This window comes from Leopardus geoffroyi, chromosome B1 (assembly GCF_018350155.1).
Source record: "Leopardus geoffroyi isolate Oge1 chromosome B1, O.geoffroyi_Oge1_pat1.0, whole genome shotgun sequence".
Classification (NCBI taxonomy): Eukaryota; Metazoa; Chordata; class Mammalia; order Carnivora; family Felidae; genus Leopardus; species Leopardus geoffroyi.
In genome coordinates, this window is record NC_059327.1 from 146,302,853 (window position 1) to 146,327,060 (window position 24,208).

At 33.5% G+C, this 24,208-nt stretch overlaps 1 protein-coding gene across 10 annotated transcripts in view; it reads left to right on the top strand.

Moving 5' to 3' along the window:
* The window catches only part of ANKRD17 (ankyrin repeat domain 17), a 166,749-nt gene that overhangs the window by 56,031 nt on the left and 86,510 nt on the right, over window positions 1–24,208 (top strand). The gene's annotated exons all lie outside the window — the stretch shown is intronic.

Below are 24,208 nucleotides of genomic sequence, written 5' to 3' on the forward strand. Positions count from 1 at the left end.
ACACCAAAATGTTCTCATGCTCACAGAGATTTACATATGTTTTTTAGTCTATCACGAGTTTTAGAATCCAAAGCCAGAAACACCTTAGATCTTTGGTCTCTTTCTGCATCAGTTATGGAATGGTTTGGATTACAAAATAAAGAGAGAAGAAACACTTCTCTCCAGATTATGTGAATATTGAAAAAGTCTACCATGACCGACTATGGAATCTCCCCATCTGAGATTTTTTAGAAAGTACCAGCCAATTCAAAGGTCGGTTTCCATCCAGTGGAATAAAGAAGCAATTTTACTTCCTTGGCATTATGGACTAAATTATCTTTGTCCCCTTGGAGGACATTAGTACTCTTTTTTGTTGTTCATTCTAATGTACAGCTAAAGTTGAGAATCATTGCTGTAAGACTGTGGATAAAGAGAATTTAAAACAGTGTGCCCGTAAACTCTCCAGGTGTCTTAGTCAATTTGGGCTGTTATAACAAAGTAACATAGACTGGGTGCCTTATTAAACAACAGAAACTTCTTTGTTTTTTTATTTTTTTAAAGAATGTGCACAATTTTTAATGTTTATTTTGAGAGAGCAAGAGCACATGAGCGAGTAGCGGAGGAACAGAGAGAATCCCAAGCAGGTTTCATGCTATTAACGCAGAGCCCAATGTGGGGCTCCATCTTGGACCCTGAGAACATGACCTGAGCCAAAATCAGGAGTTGGACACTTAACCAACTGAGCCACTCTGGCATTCCTAAACAGAAGACATTTTTATCTCATAGTTCTGGAGACTGGGAGTCTGAGATCTCAGGATGTCAGCGTTGTATCGGGTTCTGGTGAAGACCTTCTTCCAGGTTACAGACTGCCAACTTTTTTTTTTTTTTAAGTTTGTTTTTTTAGAAAACCAGGAAGTGGGGGGCAGAGAGAGAGGGGGGACAGAGGAGCCAAAGCAGGTTCTGTGTTGACAGCAGAGACTCCGATGTGGGGCTCAAACATACAAACTGGGAGATCATGGAAGCTTAACCGACTGAGCCACCCAGGTTCCCAGCAGACTGCCAACTTCTTGTTGTACCCTCATGTGTTAGAGAACAAAGAGGGTACTCTCATGACCCTTATAAGGGCACTAATCTCATTTGTGAGGGCTCCATCTTCATGACATCTAATTTTAATTACTTCCCAAAGATCCCACCTCCTAATACCATCATCTTGGGGGATAGGATTTCAGTATACGAAGTTTTGAGGGGACACAGATGATGTAGTCCAAAATACCAAGGAAGTAAAATTGCTTCTTTATTTGAATGCTAGATGGAGACAGATCTTTGAATTGCTGGTACTCCCTAAAAAATCTCAGATGGGGAGATTCCATAGTCTGTCATGGTAGATTTTTTCAGTATTTAGATAATCTGGAGAAAAGTGTTCCTTCTCTCTTTATTTTATTTTGTAATCCAAACTATTCTATTCCATGATTAATGCAGATAGAGACAAAAGTTCTTCTGTGGTTCTTTTTTTGAATTCTGAAATTCATGATGGATTTAAAATATATGTAAATCTCAGCATGAGAACATTTTGGTGTTTGATGTTTTTCTGGCTTCAAGAAGGATACATACTAAACCAATAAAAATTTTCATTGTAATAGTTCTCCTCTAAATGCAAAAGATACACTTTATAGATATGCTGTGTTGTCAAAAACTTTTAAGGAGACAAAAAATATAGGAGGCATAGATATGTATTTGAGTCCCCAAATAAAGGTCTTGTCACAGTTGAATATCTTTGGTGGTGTAATAGTCGTTCAGCACTGTTCTTGGCTTAGACTACAGCAGTGAAAAAGATGAAGTTCCTACTTTCATGGAAAGTCAGTTGGAAAGACTGACAATGTACAATTTGACTAGAAAATAAATAATATGATGTATAGTCATCAATAGTATTAAAACATAAAGCCAAGGCGATGGCGTAGACTATAGCAGAGAGGAGGAGATATTCATATAGACAGAAAATACCACTCTGAGAATTGATGGATCTAGGCAGAAACCTGAATGTTGAGAAGAAGCTAGCCATTTGAAAATCTTGGTGAATTACAGAGAGAGGGAACTGTAATTCTGAATTCCTGGGTTATGCTTCTAGTTAATGTTAAGGCATTAGAAGAGGTAGACTTAATGCGGGTATTTGTGTAAGATAATGGGAAATTGAGACCGTGTTTTCTTCAGTTAACTAGAAGACTTCTTGCCAGGAGGTGTCTGGGAGCCTGACTTCTCTTTGTCCTTCTGGGTTTCTATTTCTGTTTTTTTCTTTTACTTTCCTTGTCTCTTTTATACCCTCCCTCCCCCACTCCCCAACACATAGACTATATTATTTATTCTGCAGTCTGTGGGAAAGGGCCCGGGGCAGGCATGGGGATGACTTCTGTAATAATCTCGAGGCATAATTTGAGGCAAATGCAGCCAAGACTAGAATGAGATATTTTGGGAAAAGACTGGGGAGTTTTTAAAATGTGCTACAGCCACTTTCTCTTGAATTTGCTCCTAGGGAAGAGGAGTTACATGTTAAGTTTTTTATTTAAAAAAAAAATTTTTTTTAACGTTTATTTATTTTTGAGACAGAGACAGAGTATGAACGGGGGAGGGTCAGAGAGAGAGCGAGACACAGAATCTGAAACAGGCTCCAGGCTCTGAGCTGTCAGCACAGAGCCCGACATGGGGCTCGAACTCACGGACCGCGAGATCATGACCTGAGCCGAAGTTGGCTGCTCAACCCCCTGAGCCACCCAGGCGCCCTGAGTTTTTTAATGATGAACTCTTCAAATTCTTGTGTATCTTTTTATATAGTACAAGTTTTAGGTTACCTTCCTTAAACAGGATGTTTAATCTTCACAATTCCTAACATTTATATAATGTTTTGTTTGTGATTCATCTAATTTATTATGTAATTCATGGAGAATATGTGTTTAGTATTATTTTGAAAGTAAAGAATGGCTTTGATTTTGTTGGGGGATGTGTGGTGGGGATCAGATATCCAACAAAAGGTATTTTATAATTTTGGTTTAATCTTTGTGACTTGGGGTGAGGGTGTAGTATACTAAAGTAAATTATCTTTTTTTTCTGATACTAGACTTTTTTATACTAACAGATTATTCTTGAGGTATAGTGTTTAATTATGTGATTGGCAGCATTCCAGTTAGTCCATTTCTTTTACAAAAATATGGATTTTTGATGAAATTATGCATATATTTTAAAGCTATTTTGTCAGTATGCCATGTAGACAGCCACATTTCATAGGAATTTTTGAGCTTTTGTTTGTCAAATAGATCTGTCCTCAAATAATTTAACTCTTTATCAAACGAAGCATTCCTGATGGCTGTTCAGTTAATTTGGTATACATTTGCAATGTACCAAATGAGATTTTTCATTTGCAGTGAGAAACTAAATAATGTGTTTGGATAATTTAAGAGTTTCAGTATATAGACTTATGTATTTTTGTTACTAATTAAATGATAGTTCACATTATTTTATTATTATGACACTAGGTGATAGACAAAATTGGTGATATGTTAGTAAAATTCCATTGAAGGTTTTATTTTATTTTATTATTTTTAATATAATTTATTGTCATATTGGCTTACATACAATACCCAGGGCTCATCGCAACAAGTGCCCTCCTCAGTGCCCATCACCCACTTTCCCCTCTCCCCCACCCCCACATCCACCCTCAGTTTGTTCTCTGTATTTAAGAGTCTCTTGTGGTTAGCCTCCCTCCCTTCTCTGTAACTATTTTTTTCCCCTTCCCTTCCCCCATGGTCTGTTAAGTTTCTCAAGATCCACATATGAGTGAAAACATAAGATATCTGTCTTTCTCTGCCTGACTTATTTCACTCAGCATAAGTCCTTTCAGTTTCATCCGTGTTGCTGCAAATGGCAAGATTTCATTCTCTCTCATTGTCAAGTAGTATTCCATTGTATATATAAACCACATCTTCTTTATCCATTCATCAGTGCTGGTATAAACATTGGGGTACAAGTGCCCCTATGCATCAGCACTCCTGTATCCCTTGGGTAAATTCCTAGTAGTGCTATTGTTGGGTCATAGGGTAGTTCTATTTTTAATTTTTTGAAGAACCTCCACACTGTTTTCCAGAGCGGCTTTACCAGTTTGCATTCCCAACAGTGCAAGAGGGTTCCTGTTTCTCCACATTCTTGCCAGCATTTGTAGCTTCCTGATTTGTTCATTTTAGCCATTCTGACCGGTATGAGGTGGTATCTCAGTGTGGTTTTGATTTGTATTTCCCTGATGATGAGTGACATTGAGCATCTTTTCATGTGTCTCTTGGCCATCTGGATGTCTTCTTTGGGAAAGTGTCTATTCATATCTTCTGCCCATTTCTTCACTGGATTATTTGTTTTAGTGTTTATTTATTTATTTTGAGAGAGAATTCCAAACCGGCTCTGTGGCTTATTCCTAGGAACCATGAGATCATGACCTGAGCTGAAATCAAGAGCCAGACACTTAACTGAGCCATCGAGGCACCCCTCTGTTCAAGGTTTCTATAAAGCAAATGCTTATATACAATTAGTAGGTATATGAAGTGCCCGTATGTTTCAGTTAGCTTAGGATACTTCGAGTTTATACTTGTTTTTCTGGGATAGTTTAAAAAATGTTTTGATTTAGACTATATATATATATACACACACACACACACACACACACACACATATATATACACACACATACACATATATATATGTGTGTATATATGTATACATGTGTGAATATATATACACTCTAATGTTAGGGTAATGATGGCAGTAGAACTCTGAAGTTACATTGGTTCATACAGTTTTTCCCAATATTTTTAGGTTTTGTATCACTAGATAACAGGAGCTGAATGCCAAGTATACTAACACAGTTGAATACATCAAGTCAAAGAGTAAATAATATGTTTAATGAGATGCTCATTCACCTGAATTTCTGTGTGTTGGCTCAGTTTGGTTAACTGTTTTCTCTTGAAAGTGATTGTTACAGGATTCTCTTCTTTTAAATGTTACCACATATTTACTGTATTAGTTCCTTATTTGTGGGAACTTAATATGTCTTTTCAAGCATGCCAGTATTTTTATTACAATTGTTATTTGCTTTTGTTAATGTTTTGATTACAGTTGCATAAGTTTTAAATGTCCCCAGTTCTCTTTTTCCCTGAGCCATGTTATTTTAATGTGCTGTTTGCAGAATGTGAGGTTTGTCAGGATGCATTTATTGCATTACAGCACAATTGTCTGTATTGCTATAAACATTACATGATGTAAAACAGTATTCACTATATCACCATCGGAATATAAGACTTGAATGGTATTTGTATAGTATCTTCTTTCCCACCTTCTACCACAAGAAATCTTAATGTATTTGCAGCACATGATCAAAGTACTTTTTCAGAGCTGCTTAATTTAGAGTGATCGGTGGGGAGTTGGTGGCTCAGTTGGTGCTATTCAGAATATATCCTGAGTTCTAAATAAGCAGCAAACAGAACATTTGAGTCAGAGAATGTTTATAGATCTCCTTCTGAAAATTGAATATTAAACTTATTTCAAACATTTTAAATGCAGAAATAAAATATGCTTTTATTTTAAATTTAACAAGCATTTACGTATGACCTTTGATGTATAAAGAACTTGGTGGAAATAGAGATGACGTAGACATATACCCAGACATGGACCCTACCAACCAGGAGTTACTGATCTATAATTGAGACTTATGTCCAAATTAATTAACTTAACAGTGTCTATTAATTTCCCCATGAGATTCTTTCAGTAATGCAAATGATAATTCATTTTTAATCTTTTAATATCATATTTGCTTAAACCAACTACAAAATAACTCTTTCCCTAGGATGAAAACAAGTTTTTTGTGGAAACACTATGTGACTCAAACTGTGTGTGCCCACTGCTTCCTGTCTGCCAGTAGATAACAAAATCAGTGAATTAAAAAAGTAAGATATCAGTGGAGAAACCAAGCCAGGGCAAGTTATGATGAATTCCCTTGAACATGTATTTTCATGATTGCGATTTTATTTATGTCTAGTGAAATTATTCCAAAATAAGAGTTATTTACCGATAACTTGATTTTTCAGGGGCCATTTGAATACTTCTGTGAGCATTTTATTTGCCTGTGCCAAAAACAACAAACAAAAAACCCCCCACAAACTTAGTTATGGAAAGCTCTTAATATATTTCAGTCCTTGGAAATGGTCCTTGAGGTCAGGTGCTAAATAAGGGATCTAGTATAATAGGCACTTAAATATAAACTTTAAGATATAAAGGAACTATTTAAATGTCTACTTATTTTATAAAGTGTGAAAAATATTAGTTCTTGTCTGACATTTTATAAAATAGTTTTATTATTTTGATTCTTCACATATACCTTTGACATTAATGTCTTTAACACTCCATCAGTGTTTTGGGTCATTAGCACTGTTTTCCAAAGCACCTCTTCCCCTTCAATTTAAGATGCGAGGTAAAGTACTAACACAGCTGTATATGAAGGTTGTATCTCAAGCCAGAGACATCTATACCTTTAAGACACTTAGGATTTTCAGTTTTCTGCTATCTAGCTATTTTTGACTCCACAATGAAAACATTTACTGGGTAGTTTTTAAAAAGTTTTAAAAGTCTTCTTTATAATAACATCAACATTTAGAATTGAAGACCAAGAATGCATTTTTATTCTTGTTACTTTTCTTTGCCTTGAAAAGATTGGCATGTGAATTTTATATTTACTTTATTTATATCCTAGATATAGATACTATTCTTAGACTCAGATAAAACAAAATTGTTGGGTAGAGAACAGTATTTGTTGTAATAACAATGATCTGTTTTGGTAATTACTGAAATTTATCAAATATGGTACATATATACTTATAACAGTTTGAGTGAGCGAGTATCTAGTGTTTTAATGTTATTTGTGCTCATTATTGTTTGGTGTGTCAAGAATATTCTTTTCTGGGGCACCTGGATAGCTCAGTCAGTTAAGCATCTGACTCTTGATCTCTGCTCAGATCATGATCTCATGGTTCATGAGTTCAAGCTCCAAGTCGGGCTCTGTGCTGACAGCACGGAGCCTATTTGGGATTCTGTCTTTCCCTTTCTCTGCCCCTCCTTTCTGTTCTCTAAAAATAAATAAATAAACTTAAAAAAAAAAAAAAGATGAAAAAAATTCTCTCCTCTTAGATTTCATCCAGCCTTGGAAATTATTCATTTAACAAATATTTTATTGAGTACCTATCCTGTTCTTTGGAGCTTGGGTTATGCAAGTGACTGAAACATAATCTTTGCCATTTTGAGATAGTATAAAGACTTCGGCATTGATTTAAGTGAAATGGGAACCATTGGACAGTTTTGAGCAAAAGAATGATAAGATCTGACTTATATTTTAAAGGGAATTGGAATACTTGGAAATCTGACTCTTATTATTTGAGCTTGATTCAGTTTTGGATATTATATGTATGAAATTTATATATATTATACATAATATAGATGAAGTTTAAGAAAAGTTCAGTCGTTTATATGGGTAATGAGGGTCTGTTAGAAATCTCCTGCTTTGCTGCCTCCTCTAGGGTATTTTATTGATCAGTGGAGCCAATGAGAAGGTGAAGATAGTAAAGACAGGGCTCTATACTTTCCTCTGAGGAAAAAATCCTGGAGGAAGAAGAGCTCTCTTTTCTTGGAGATGGGGAAGAGAAACAAAAGATAATAGATTAAGATATGTAAGTTGAGGTATCTATAGCACATCCAGAAAAAAATATCTAGCAATTTAGATAATAGAGAACTGACGCTCAGCAGAGAAGTCTGTTTGAGAGAGAGAAATATTTCAAAGTTATCAGTAGAATAGGTCATATTTAAAACTTGTGTTTATAGATGACATTACCTTGCTTGTATAAGTTAGTTAAAAAGGCTGAAGTTTGAATGGAGAGGACATATCGTATTTAAATGATTTGGGCAAGGAAAGAAGCTCAAAAGGGCCTGATTAGAAAATACTTGGAAAAAAGAAAGCAAAAAAAAAAAATAGTTGAGATAATGGGCACATTTAATTGTGAACTGAAAAATGATCATAAGAACACAGATAGACTGAATGAAAGTGGAAAGGTTTAGGGTCTTAAAATGCAGTTAGGTACAGGTGTAATAGAGAATAACAAAATGATAGAGTGGGTAGATGTTAATAAATGTAAAACTACAGCGTTAGAAAAAGATACAAGTGTTCAAGATATAACTATGAATATAGGTTCTCATTTTGACTAGGTTATCTTTATTACACCTTTCAAATTTTGGGATTCTTGGAATGGAGCATTCATGTTTTTTCTCTTTGTTGAATTCAAAGGAAATATTTATAGCAGCAATCTATCTTTTTAATTTACTTTTTAAATTCCTTCTTAAATTTGATGTAAAATTTGGAGAGCAAAATTTGCAATTATTTTTCCCTTTTTTATGGTAAAATATACCTAACTGTTTACCATTTTAACCATTTTTTAAGCATATGGTTTTGGTGCATTATGCCCTTTTGTCAGTTATCTTTACATTAACTTTATTTCTGTGAACTTCAAAAATATTTTTATTTTGGTTAAAAAGGTTCTTTGACCATAATGGAATTAAGCTTAAAATAAAAAATAGACTTCTGGAAAATCCCCACACATATGGAAATTAAACAGCACATCTTAAAAATAATGCATGGGTCAAAGGAGAAGCCACATAAAGAATGAGAAGATATTTTGAATTGAGTGAAGTATACCTGAGTTTGTGGTATGCAGTTAAAGCAGTTCTTAGAGGGAAATTTATAATATTAAACGCTTATTTTTTAAAAAAAGTTTTCAAATCAATAATTGAAAGTTCTACATTAAGAACTATAAAAAGGGGCTCCTGGGTGGCTCAGTCAGTTAAGCATTGCTCAGGCTCAGGTCATGATCTCATGGTTCGTGGGTCCAAGCCCCATGTCAGGCTCTGTGCTGACAGCTCAGAGCCTGGAGCTTGCTGTAGATTCTGTCTCTGTCTCTGTCTCTCTCTCTACCCCTACCCCACTCACACTCAGTGTCTGTCTCAAAAATAAATAAACATTAAAAAAACTTATTAAAAAAAGAACTATGGAAAGAATAAGATCAAGGCAAGCAATATAAAGATAATAATAAAGATAAAAATGGAAATCAATGAAATTAAAACCAAAAACAATGAAAGTAAAACTGAGTTTGGTTCTTTGAAAGGATCATTATGATAAAGCTTTAATCAACACTGATTGGGAAGGAAGCAAGACAGACAGATAGACACACAGGTTACCCATATCAGCAGTTGAAAAAAGGGACATTACCACAAATCCCACCCTTATACATTAAAAGGTTAATTAAAAGGGACTATTATGGGGGCGCCTGGGTGGCGCAGTCGGTTAAGCGTCCGACTTCAGCCAGGTCACGATCTCGCCGTCCGTGAGTTCGAGCCCCGCGTCGGGCTCTGGGCTGATGGCTCAGAGCCTGGAGCCTGTTTCCGATTCTGTGTCTCCCTCTCTCTCTGCCCCTCCCCCGTTCATGCTCTGTCTCTCTCTGTCCCAAAAATAAATAAACGTTGAAAAAAAAAAAGGGACTATTATGAATAACTTTGCCACCCAATTTAACTCAGGTGAAATGGACAAATTCTGTGGAAAACAGACTATCAGGTTTCACTCAAGAATGCATAACCTGAATATTATTTAAGAGAGAAATATTTCTAATTAAAAACCTTCCAGCAAAGAAAACTTCATGTCCAAATGGCTTCATCTGTGAATTTTTTGAAACATTAAAGGAAGAAATAATTCCACTTCTATACTAGCTTTTCCAGAAAATAGATGATGAATGATTACATCCCAATACCTTCCTAAGCAGACATTATAAAAAAATAAAATTATAGACCAATATGTATTATGACCCTAGATGCAAAATCCTAATAAAATATTAGCAAATAGAATCTAGCAATATATAAACAAGTTTATACAACATGAACAGATGGTGTGTATATGCAAAATTCATTTAGCATTTGCTAGCCAATCAATGTAATTCACTATATTAACACTTTCAAGAAGAAAAATCATTTTACAATCTCAACAGATAGAGAAAAAGAGTTTGATAAAATTAAACTTTGGTTAATAAAAAAAAACATTGTCAGTAAACTAGGAATATTAAGAGAACTTTCTTAGTTCTGATAAAGTGAATTTATAAAAAATCTACAGCTTATGTCATCATACTGAATGGTGAGATTGAATACTTTTCCCCTAAGATTGAGAACAAGGCAGAGATGTCCATCTTATCATTCCTACTCAACATAGTACTGGAGATCCTAGTCAGGTAACTTAAAAAAAACAAAACAACAGCAACAACCACAACCCAGCACAAATATAGGAAAGAATGAAATAAAACATCTTTTATTGGTAAATGACATGACCGTCTATGTACAATATCTGATGGAACCTACAAAAAAGATAATAGAACTAATCAGTGAGTTTAAACAAGGTCTCATAATTCTGTATATTAAGTATGAACATTTCAAAAATGAAAATTTTAAAACATATCAATTAAAATAAGACCAAGAAAAATGCAACACTTAAGAATAAACAAAACTGAGGTGCCTGGGTGGCCCAGTCTTTAAGCATCCTTCGTCTCAGGTCATGATTTCACGGCTGGTGAGTTTGAGCCCTGCACAGGCTCTGTGCTGACAGCTCAGATTCTGTGTCTCCTTCTTTCTCTGCCCCTCCCCAGCTCATGCTCTGTCTCTCTGTCTCTGTCTGTCTCTCAAAAATAAATAAAATATTTTTAAAAACTTAAAAAAAGGGTAAACAAAACCATGTATATTATTTATGTGCTGAAAACTACAAAACATTCATGAGAGAAATTGAAGGTGATCTAAATAAATGAAAACATATATACTATATTTATGGTTTGAAAGACTCGGTACTGTTAACATGTAAATTCCATCCCACTCATCCCCCCAATATGGCCTGTAGACTTCAACATAATCTCATTCAGAATCCTATCAGAGCTTTTTAGTTTTGTTTTTGTTTTTAGTAGAAATTGACAACTTTCTGATAACTATAAAGAAAAAGACCCTAGAATAGTGAAAACAATTTTGTAAAGAATATAGTTGAAGGATTTCAGGACTTAACTATAAAGCTGTCTTAACTAAGACAGTGTAATATTGATGAAAGGATAGACATGTGGATTAATAGAACAGAATAGAGTCTAGAGAAGATCTGTGTGTGATCAACTTGATTTTTGACAAAGGTGCCAAGGCACCTTTCCTCGCAATAGAGAAAATGTAGTCTTCTCAATGAATTGTGCTGAAACATTTAGATATCTTTTTATGGAAGGAACTTCAACTCATGCCTTGCACTTTATACAAATATTAACTTGAATTGGATCATAATCCTAGGTATAAAAGTTGGAACAATAAAACTTCTGGAAAATAACAGAAAATCTTTGTGACCTTGGGTTAAACAAAACTTTTAAATAAGGCACAAACAATGCAAACATAAAAGAGAAAATTATAATTTGGGTTTTATCACATTTCAAAACTTAATGTTCTTTAAAATATACTGAAAAGAAAATGAAAAGATAAGCCATCAGCCTGGAGAAAGTATTTGCAAACCATGTGTCTGATAAAAGATTTGTATTCAGAGTACATTAAGAATTTTTACAACTCGATAATGAGGAAACAACCAAAAAAAAAAAATGGGAAAATGTTCTTAACAGACCTTTTATTGAAGAAATACACCAATGGCGAATAAGCAGAGGGAAAGATGCTCAATATCATTAACCATTAAGGAATTGCAGAGTAAAATCACAATGTAACTTCATCCTAGGAAAATAGGAGGAATAAAAGAAAGGAAAAAACTGATGGTACCAAATGTTAGTGAGAAGTCAGAGCAGCCAGAACTCCAACAGTGCAGGTACAAAAGCAAAAAGCTATTATCATTTGGAAAAGTCTGTCAGTTTCTTACAAATTTAAATATAGAGTTATCATATGACATAACCATTTTATGTATGTACCCAAGATAAATTAAAACATGCTCACATGAAGCTTGTACTCAAATGTTCATTAGCCAGTGAATTAACAAATTGTGGTACCTCCATATGATGGAGTACTATCCAGCACTAAAAAGGAATGAACTACTGTTGCATGCTGTAGCATCACTGAATCTCAAAGGCATTATACATTTTGTGAAAGCTGCAGTTAGAAGTCTGGATGATTCCATTTCATTCTGGAAAAGAAACACTGAAAGTAACAGGAAACATGGTTGCTAGTAGCAGAGGGTAGTTATAAGGAATTGAGCCTACAAAGGGGCAAGAGAAATATTTGTGTGCTAAGAAAGACTTATCGTGATTGTGATGGTAATTACATAACTATGTATTTGTGAAAATTCATAGATTTGTACAACTAAAAAGGTGACTTTTATTCTGAATTACACTTCAGTAAACCCGACTTTCATAAAAACTTAATTGAATACAGAGGGAAAAGAATGAAGAGAATATAATATTTTTCTGATTTTGCTTCTCTTGAGAAATAAGCAGTTGCTTTAACTGAAACTTACTATGACTTGATTTTGATGCCTGACTTTTTTCATTCATTTAAAAATAATTAGGTTGCATGTACATACTTAAAAATGAATTATATTTATCAGGTTAATTCTTTGTATCTAAAAATAATACAGATTGTTATGATAGCTCTTTTGGGATTTTTGTTAGAATTATGTAGAGATGGTTGGGTTATTCCTGATATTTTTCTTTAAAGATCTGAAGTAGTTTTTTTCTTATTTGCCAAAATCACACACTAGGAAATTACATCATCTTTTTTTCTTTTAAGGTAAGCAAGATAGAAGGGTACAATCAAGTAAAAAAATTCTCTCATTGATTTCAATCTTCAGTTACCACTGTTAATAACTTGGGTTTCTACATCTTGAAATTTTTTGTTTGTATTTTACACATGCATATGTTTTAGTTTTAAAATCAACTTAGATGGATACATACCATGTTTGCTTTTCTGTGGCTTACATTTTTCACTTAGTGTAATTTGGGTATCTTTCTGGATTGATAACCATATATTCATTCGGTACATGTTTTTAAGTATTTACTGTTTAAAACTAGCAAGGAAAAAAAATAGGGTCCTTGCCCAAGCAACTGATATTCAAAAGATAATAAACAAATTGGGGGAAAATGTCACTATTGATAGGTTTAATGAAGGTAATTAGTTAAAGGGTAAAAAGATGAAAAGTGAAGGGACAGAACGAGCAGGAAATGTGCATTAGATAGTTGTAGTATAGGACTTTATATCTAGATCTGCTTTATTCTGCAACTAAATTAATCGTTCTGTTGATTGGCATGTGGATTACTTATAGTTGTTTTCTGTTATAGTCAATACTGTGATGAACATCCTTGTACATGTGTTTTACATGTACAAGTATTTCTGTAAACTAAATTCTTAAAAGGAAAATCACATTTTTAAATGTTGATTATACATTCTGCCAAATTATCCTGTAAAATATTAGACATTATCTGTCAGTGGATGAAAATTGCCTCATTTTAATTTTCATTTACCTGAATCCCAGTGAAATTTTGCATATTTGCTGATTGTTATTTCTGCCATAAATTGCCTACTTACACTGTTTTGCCCATTGTGGGATTTGTCATTTTCTTACTGAGATTTTAGGATTTCTTTATAATTCTGTTTATAATATATACATCATATTTTATAATACTTTCTCAATCTGTCACATGTCTATGGAATCTTTAGATTTTTCATTTTTATGGTGTCAAAATCTATCACTCTTTTCTTTCCTAGCTTCTCGGTTTTGTGTCTTTCCAGAAAAGCCTTCTTATATTAGTTTTAGTCTCATATATTTTTTTCTGTAACTTCTTTAGTTTTATTTATGTTTGTAGTAGATTTTAATTCATCTGGAATAATATATATATATATATTATCTGGAATTATACATATATATAATATAATCTGATATATAAGTAAAATCTAGAATTATATATATATAATATAATCTGATATATATATATATTTTTTTTTTTCATTCTGTGACAGGGACCTAACTTTTTCCAGTTTCCTAACCATTTTCCCCAAATAATTTATTGAACAATATATCTTTTACCCCCACTGACTTGAGATACCACTTCTATCATATTTAAAAGTCCAAAATCTGTGTGTTCTGGATTTAATACTCCATTGTTTTAATTAATTTCATTTTACATTTAACGCCTGATAGGGAATCCCTGCCCATTGTCTTTTTCAAAAAATTTTTGGCAATTTCTGTGTATTTTCTCTTCCAGATGAACTTTAGAATCAACATGTCAAGTTCCATTAAAAATCCCTTTGGGATTTTGATTGGAAGTGCATTGAATTTACAGATTAATTTGGGGAGAATTGACATCTTTACACTATTGAATCTTCCCATCCAAGAACATGGTATGCCTCTCCATTTCTTTAGGTGTTCTTTTATGTCCTTTAGTAAAGTTTTATGGTTTTTTGATGTAGGTCTTAGACTTTTCTTGTTAGGTTTATTCCTAGGTAGTTTTTGTTGTTATTGTGAATTACATCTTTTCTTCCAGTTTACATGTTGTTTTTCAATTGGTTATTGCTAATATGTAGGAAATCTATTGATTTTTGTGTGTTCATCTTACCAAGTACTTAGTTTTCAATGGATTCTCTTGAAATTTCCAGAAGGATGATTATATTTTCTGCAAATGATGGCATTTTGTTGTTTCCTTTTTTTCAGTATTGTATGTGTTTAGGGGATTTTTTGTTTATTTTGTTTTTTTCTGGTCATATTGCATTGGTTAGGTTTCCAGATCTGTTTACTACTAGCTCTGATTTGGGCATCTTTCCTGATGGAATCCTTTCCAATTTTTAAACTTTTACATTTATATGTGGCTGACATTTCTGGTAGAGCACGTTATCAGGAACAAAAGTTTCCTTCTTGACTTAACAAGTATTTTCATGGTAATGAATATCGTGTGTTATTATGTGTTCTTGTTGAGATGATATATATTCTTTTCACTTCTAAATTTTAATGTAGTGCATTACATTGATACATCTACCTACTGGTTATGATGTTTTCAATTTTTAACTGTTACTGAGCAAGTATTTATTTGGATATTGCATTATACCAGGAACTTTGGCACACACTGTTGATAGTGCTAAATCTGAATGGTTCTTGTCTTTCTTTAATTGGAGAAAAGAACTAATTAACAGATATCCAAGAATAAGATAATTTTAGGCTGTGATGGTACTGTGCAGAAAATACGGATAGTGGTGTGGTAGAGAGATGAGGCTGGTACTTTCTTTGGTAGTACAATCTGAGAAGGTAAAGTATGAGTTAAGACATGAAGAAAAAGCATTCTAGGCAGGGGAAGATCACTATTTCTGTACTTAAAGTGAGTTGTATTTCTTAGTATTTTCTTTATCAACCCTTTCTTGTATGTGTTGTATGACACAACTGCTGAATTTAATTTACTAATGATGTGTTTCATTAAGTTTTTGTTTTGTTTAGTTATTTTGCTATTCCTGCTCAGGTTTGCTACTAGAGTTTTTATGCTTATGAGCTAGGGAGTTTTCCCATCTCTTTCCTGGGCTTTGTAAATAATATCATAATGCTCTGTTCATGTAAAGGGTAGATCTATGACTACCTTTAAGATATCTTCTGTTGATATATTCTATTATGTTTCTACCTTTTCTTGAGTTAGTTTTGATTATTCCTTTTCCTAGAAAACCATCCATTTTGTTTAGATTTTCATGTTTCTTGATTTATAGTTTTTCTTAGTTTTCCGATTCTAATGACTCATTTTTTTTTTTTCCTATTATTTTCTATAATCGAATTGCCAAAGGCTTGTCTCTTTTATGCTAGACCTACCTAAGAAGCAGTTACTGGCTTTATTAATTACTTCTGTATCTCTTCTTAATTTCTTCATTTCCATTATCATTATAAATTATACTGATACATTTTGACTTGGATTTTATTTTAAGACTATGTTTTTTCTATAAGGACAGTTATGGCCAAATCCCATAGGAAATAATATGCTTACAATTTTAATTTTTATTTTGTCTGTATTCTGAGATGTTTTTTTTCTTTTTAATTTTTAAGTGTCCTTTATTGTTAAATTTTAGTTTCTGTTAGCTTTATGGACCAAGAATGTAACCTGTATTATTATTATTTTTTTAATCTTTTGAGATTTTTCCTTTCTTTAAGGTATGGTCAGGCTTTTGTTTGCTTTCAAAGACTGTATTCTCTGTTCATGATATACCAGGTTCTGAATTCACTATGATATATAAGCATAATTCATTAATTCTATTTCTGAATCCTCCATATCCTTGCATAATCTTGCTCTCCTCATTTTCTGACATAGATTATGTGGAAAGTATCCCACTAAGTTGTGTGAATTTTCTAGTTGCTTTTATTTCTAGTATTTTTACTTTATATATTTCAATGTTATATTGTTAGGCACATAGAAGTTTGGCTATTACACACTCTGGTGTATTAAATCTATTATCATTGTAAAATATCCTTTTTCCATTTAATGCTTTTGCCCTTGAGTTCTTTGATATTAATAGCACCTTTGACTGGGCTTACTTTTTCATGCTTCTGTTTTTAGCCTTATGACTAAAAATTATATCTCTCATGATAGCATATAGTTGCGTTTTTTTTATTTTGTTTTGTTTTAAATCCTATTCTGTTTGTCATTTTTTCAAATAAGAGAAACTTTCCCACTTGCTTTTCTATTAACTTGGTGTTTTGGTCTTTGGTCTTTTTCCTCCTATTGATGGTTATTATAAAGATGTCTTTTATTGTCACTCCCCATCCCACCCCAACCTGCTGCCCCTTATCTTTAGACGTATTTATTAAGTTTTCTGTATTTTGTTTCCTTCCCACTTTGAAAACTATGTGTTTCATTTCTCTTTTTCAGCAGGCATTGAGTTAAATTAAACCGTACTTTTAATTAGTTGCTTTCTTTGCTGAACATAGGTTTTTGGCATTATATCATTCAGTCTTGGCTTTCCTATTTTTTAAACTGATATTTTAGTAATATGTTTATGTTATAATATGTTTTCACTTTTCTGACTTTAAGGAATCACTTATTAACAACCAACCTGAGATGATAAAGATAGGTTGTATTATACTAGTTTCTTTTCCAGCTGCTTCGTGTTAATGATTACCAGGGCTGTCCTTTTCTTGGATTCATTTTTGTTGTTGAAGGCATACATTCTCTGAAGTTAGAAATATTTGTCATTTTAAAGCTTTCAATTTGCGTATCTAAAAAAATTATTCTACAGTTTAGAATTTTACTTTCAAAGTAGTTTTGCTTCAAAACTTTAAAAAAACATCTTTTTTAGCATTTATTCATTTTTGAGAGAGAGAGCACATGCGTGAGTGTGAGCAGGGGAGGGACAGAGAGAGAGAGGCAGACACAGAATCCAAAGCAGGTTCCAGGCTCTGAGTTGTCAGCAGAGAGTTTGACGCGGGACCCCAATCCACAGACCATGAGATCATGACCTATGCTGAAGTTGGACGCTTAACCGATTGAGCCACCCAGGTTCCCCTGTGCTTTAGAGCTTTAAATTGCACAATTTTCTTCTAGCATCTTCAGTTGTATTTGGGGAGTCTGATATCAATCTGATTTTTAATTCTCTTATTAACAACTCTCCTTATAAAGTTTCTACACTTTACATCCTTGGAATGTTCAAATTTTACCAGGTTATGACTGTGTATGTTTGCATCTGAGAATGAGTATGTATATCTGCATATGCATTTTAAAGCCATTTCATAAGAATCATTTTATTCTAAGGCTGTTTTTATGATGACTGATGGATAATGATAAATACCGGAGACAGGTTATAATAACTTATAATTAAAATGCATTGTACTATTGTTATTTTGAATTTGGGTAAAGTTTTAAAAAAATCTGTAACTTTAATTCTTTTGTAGAAAAACTACTTATAAAATCTAGATTTGAGAATTCCATATAATTTTACTTATTTTAAACATTCATATTTGTTCAGTTTATAAAGTTTATAATTAATATTCATAAAAATTTCATATTGAATTGTGATTTCATACCGAGTTGTTGTAGGCAGATAAGTACTTTGCAGCTTAAGAAAAAAAGTCATGTTTTATATTAGCTTGTGACACCAGTGCTATGCTGACCATTATATCACCAATTCTTAGCGTATTCCTAGATCTTAACTAAAATTTATTAGATGGATAGATGAGTATGAATGAAACAGTGTAGGAATAAGTCAGTGTTTTCTTAATAGATTTTTTGAAAGCTAAATTTATTTTTAGTCAGGTTCACTTTAGTTTATTTACATGAATCTCAGGGTACTGATACCATAATGAGTCATATTATTAATTGATATTTTTTTACAGGAGGACTTTAAGTGGGTTTTTATTTTATGTTATTTTATTTCAGCATATGCATAGATCAGTGTTCAGTGATTGTATTGAAGGTTTTATCTTAATGCTACAGAAAAACTATATCCAAATATACTAATTTTGGAATACTTTACTGTTTTAAGAATTGTAGTATTTTAGCTGAAGTTTACCCTATTTAAGACTACAAAAAATACGGATCAAAGAAATTTTTATTAGACTTTAGGGCCAGGTGTAAAAGAGAAGAAATTGTGATGAAGGTAATAATGAGTATTTCTTATTTTATCTATAATTAATCTGTGTTTGTCTATATACAAAGAACTAGGAAGAACAAATATATTTTACTGGTCTTGTTTTAGAGACATAAATCTGTTTATTCAGTCATTGTTGTAAAGTTATATAGATTGAAATTAGTTTCTTAACTTTAATATATACCTTATTATATGCAGCTTTTTTAGTATCTTTTTATAAGCAACAGATATTTTCGTAATGGTAAATAATACCAAGATTCAGAAACTGTTATTCCTTTGAATTAAGTTTATGTAACCTATTCTGAATATTGCTTGAGTTATTCTGTAATTCAGTACATGATGATGGTCTCAAGTCAAGTTGTTCTAATGAACTTTATTTTTGGTAGGTGAAATGGTATCAGTTATGATCTATGTCTTTAAACCCAGTCTATGTCAGAAATGACAAAACTGGTCATAAAAACCAAACACTGACATTTGCTAAAAGTAAAAATCATACAAATTGTAAAAAGTTTATCATAAACATTGTTTTGGAGGGATTTTTCTGCATTGACTGGATTAAGAGAGCTTCAGATTTTAAGTATGGTGAGTTTTGGTTTGAAGATACCTTGTTTTCCTGGAGCAAGTGTAAGAATTCTTTGTTATTCTAAAAACATTTGTAATATAATCAAGATCTAGATGATCTTTCTTGAAATGTAGATTATCATCTTAAAATTCTGATTACCAGCCTTAAATTGAATGATAAATGGGCAAGGTAGTTTCCAGAACAGCAAAAGTGGTAATTGATGGATAGGGGTGGGATAGAAGGGTGGGGAGTATTAAAGGTCAAGAAGTCCAAATTCTGGAGCTGCTAGCATTCTCATTTTTTAAAGTATTTTATCCTCAGAGAGTGACTCTTTTTCCCATTCTCACCTCACATAGTCTTTCATTTGATGTATTGAAGTAAGTTCCTAATTGATTTGTCTTTGTTGTCACATCTGTCCAAAACCATCTTTTTAAAAATTGGTTATCTTAATACTTAAATCCTTCAGTAACCTACCATATGAATTCTGAACTTCTCAGCACAATATTGAAAGGCCTCCTCTTCCTTAAGCATTATTTTTTTTTTTTTACCATTCTCATTCAGAATTGTTTTTTCCTTTCTCTATATGATATATTAGTGTCTATTTAGTACCGTTTTTCAATCTTGTTTGGTATAGTTACTTCTTTGCACATAGAATTGCCTTTCTCTGTTGTATATTTGTGGAAGGCATCGATTATAATAAAATGATTTTTGTATTTCCTTTCTCCTTTGGCTGCCTTACTGCTTTTTGCACATTGTATGTAATTGGTGGTGAATATTTGTTAAATCAGATGGAACTGGTATATTTGATGTCTAGTTAATCAGAATATACTATATCTTTATTCTGGGGAGTAAATATCAGTTTATTACTAGATGGACTTCTCTCTTTAATATAGCAGTGATAATTTATCTGTTTTGATAAGGAGTTAGTTTGAAATGTAATGCTAATATTTACAGTTTGGCCAGATGGCTCTTCCAAATTTTTATATGGCATTGTGTTTTAGTATAAAAGGACTGGGAGTACCATTAATGGTATAAGCAAATTCCTTCAGTGCTGACCTTTTTGTTTTTTGGGTTTTTGTTTATTTTTATTTTTAGAGAGTGAGAGAGTGAGCATGAGTGGGGGAGAGGGGCAAAGAGAGAGAATCCTAAGCAGGCTCCATTCTGAGCCTGACATGGGGCTTGATCCCACGACCCTGGGATCATGACCTGAGCCGAAATCAAGAGTCAGATGCTCAACCAACTGAGCCACCCAGACATCCTCAAGTCCTGACCTTTGTTAAAAGTCCTTGCTTTTCATTGTTAAGTATTTGCATATGAGAAAGTAAAAAAGAATTTTGATTACCTTGTTAATCTAAATAAATAGTAGTACTGTTAAATAACGATTTTTTTTAAACAAAAGCAACTTCTTTTGATTAAAGCATCATCTTTAATCTTTCAAAACCAAAAGGCTTTAACTTGCACAAAAGCATAGAGACAAGTATGATAAAGTCACTATAAACCTTTTTCTCAGATTCAGTGTTATCAAGAATTTGCCACACAACTTTGTTTTCCTGAATATTTTTATGGCACATTTCTAGAACTATTCCCATATATGGCTACTGTAGTATGCATCTCTAAAAGATGAGTGTTTTCTTACTTAACCATAATTTCTTTATACTATGTAATATCCAGTTCATAATCAGGTTTCTTAACTTACAAAAATTTCATAAGGTTTGTATTATTTTGCTGGTTATGTCTTTGGAGTCTCTTTAATTTAGAGCAGTTCTTCATTTTTACTTTCTCTGCCTTTTTCAATAAACATTTTCCACATTTCACTTTTGTCTGTCTGTCTGTCTGTCTGTATTTATTTATTTATTTATTTACTACTTAACTTTGTGGTTCTCAGCTTCTCACCTCCCAGGGTCTTTTTGTCCCTTTTTGTTTTTCCTCCAAGGGGACATTTGGCAATGTCTGGAGATTTTTTGGTGTCACAACCTGTGGTAGAATTGCTGCTGGCCTCCAGTAAGGTAGAGGCCAGGGATGCTGCTAAACATTCTGAAATATATAGGGCAGCCCCCAACAACAGAGATAATCCAGCCCAAAATGTCAGTAGTGCCAAGAATGAGAAACAATGATTTAACTTGCTCCATTAACTTTGCCTTAATTTTTATAAACTAGAAATGATTTCTGAGGGCTCTATTAGATTATTGTTTTCAGAGGGGCAAGAATACTTCATAGGAGATACTGTGTATTTTATGTTGCATAACTCAGGGGCATATAATGTTAGTTGTCTTAATATCAGTAATTACACAGTATGTTCAAGTAGTGACAGTTTTGTCCCTAAATATAGAACTTAAAGTCAGCTTTTTTAGAGCAGAGTGAAAAAACCCTTTTACTCCAGCATGGAATTTTGTAGTGGAAAGAATATTGAACTAGTTAATTGGATAACTGGTCTCTTTGTGCTAGATATTTAGAAACCTGCTATTTAAATGAGGGTCCTGTGCTTCTGTTTTCTCATCTGTAACAATGAATTGAACCTGGTAATTTCTAAAGCCCTTGCATTTTGATGGATCTTTATATTAGACAAGAACTTGATGTACACACACCATTTCATAAAATATCCAGCTAGTGAAAACAATATATCCAAAATAGTTTAAATATAACTTAAATTGTCATGCTTTGAATATTAATAACTTTGACAAGTTATTTCCTTTAAAGAATAAATTTAATAAGGACCTACCTTTCCTTTATATCTCTCCCCTCTTCATGGAAATTATCTTACATTTCATTTAAAAAAATGTTTCAAGGAAACCAATTTGACAATAAATTTCATATATTAAAAAAAATAAATAAAAAAATGTTTCAAGGGTGGGAAGGAGGGAGGGTAGGGGATGGGTATTGAGGAGGGCACCCGTTGGGATGAGCACTGGGTGTTGTATGGAAACCAATTTGACAATAAATTTCATATTAAAAAATAAATAAGTAAATAAAAATTCTATGACAAAAAATGTTTCAAAATATTTATGTGAATTTCTTTTATCTTTTAATTTTTTTAAGTTTATTTATTTGAGAGAGAGAGTGTGTGCGTAAGCAGGGAAGGAGCAGAGAGGGAAATACAGAATCCCAAGCAGGTTCCATGCTGCCAGCATAGAGGCCAACATGGGACTTGAACCCACAAACCATTAGGTTATGACCTGAGCTGAGATCAAGAGTCAGATACTTAACCAACTGGGCCACCCAGGTGTCCCTATGTGAATTTCTCATTCAGGCCATTTTAATGTTCTAGAACTTGGCTGTGGTTCAAAATGAACTTTTTTGCTATGGAAATAATGTAATAAAAATGAGTAAGGTCAATGGGAAAACACATTTTAGTTTTTAATCTGAATTAGCTCAGGACATGGTAGAGCCGGATATGCTCATAACTCAGTTGACCTTTGAATAAAGGATTATTTATTTTTGTATTTTTATGACTGCATCCCCTATGTCAGTCTCTCTCCAGTTGTTCTGTAATGTAGTAGAAGAATCTTTCCAGTTGAGGAAAGAGGAATTGGTATTAAGGGAGGAAGTTCTGTTCTACTTCCTACAGCGTTTTTCCTCCTCCCATTCCCTTCTGTACTTTTTACCCTGTAATAGTGTTCATTTGTGTGCATACTTTGGCTCTCTCATTAAAGAAATAAGTTCCTAGATAGTAGAGTTGATTTTGCACATTTCTGCATCTCCTCTACTGCTAACTAAACAGTAGTATCTCCTGCACAAAGACTGTTGGCCAATGATGAGCATTTTGCCCTACCTGTTACTTAATGTTGCCCTATGTATGATTTTTCAATATCTGTAAGATATACCTTTAAATTCATTTTTTCTAACTACGTCTCCCCTTTCCAAATACACTACAGCCTTTTGGAATCTAAAGGTGAAGAATCCCCAAATCATCTTTTATTTACTCAAGAATTATTTGAGTCCTGACAATAAGATGGGCATAGTTCCAGTTGGTGGATATCTATCAGTGAGCCAAACAAAGTTCCTGTTTCCATGGAGTTTAGAAAGGCAATAAATATTATAGTAAGTCACATGTAATACATTTATGAAAAAACTGCATTATGAATAAAGATCTAGAGATGGCTGAGAGACTTGCTTAGGTTGCACAGGTAGCATCTGAACAAGTGTTGGTACCTAGGTCTTTAGATCCTAACAGTGTCCTTTGAATTAATTTCTTCTTCATTAATCTCAAACTGGGGGGATATCTATCTCCATTCCTATTCTTTTCTTTCTCCCCAGTGCCTTTAAAAAAAAAATCTTACATATAGGGGCACCTGGGTAGCTCAGTTGGTTGAGCATCTGACTCTTGGTTTTGGCTCAGGTTATGATCTCACCATTTGTGAGTTTGAGCCTGGCATTGGGCTCTGTGCTGAGGGGTGGATCCTGCTTGGGATTTCTCTACCCTTCTCTCTGTCTGCCACTTCCTGGCTTGCTTTCTCTCCCTTGCTCCCAAAAGATAAACAATTTTGTGTGTGTGTGTGTGTGTGTGTGTATGTGTGTGTGTGTGTGTGATTGAGGCCTGGTGTCGGGCTCTGCGTTGAACATGGAGCCTGCTTGAGATTCTCTTGTCTCTCTTTCTCTGTTTCTTCTCTTCTTCTGTCCGTTTCCCCTGCTCGTATGATCTCCCCCCCCCCAAAAAAAAATCTATATTTTAACTTATCAAGATTTTCACAAAGTAAGAATAGTGGACTTAAAAATCAACTTTTGTGGGGGCGCCTGGGTGGCGCAGTCGGTTAAGCGTCCGACTTCAGCCAGGTCACGATCTCGCGGTCCATGGGTTCGAGCCCCGCGTCGGGCTCTGGGCTGATGGCTCGGAGCCTGTTTCCGATTCTGTGTCTCCCTCTCTCCCTGCCGCTCCCCCGTTCATGCTCTGTCTCTCTCTGTCCCAAAAAATAAATAAACGTTGGAAAAAAAAAAAAAATCAACTTTTGTGGAGAAGTTTGTGATCAATAAGAAAACATATTTCTCTTAAAAAAT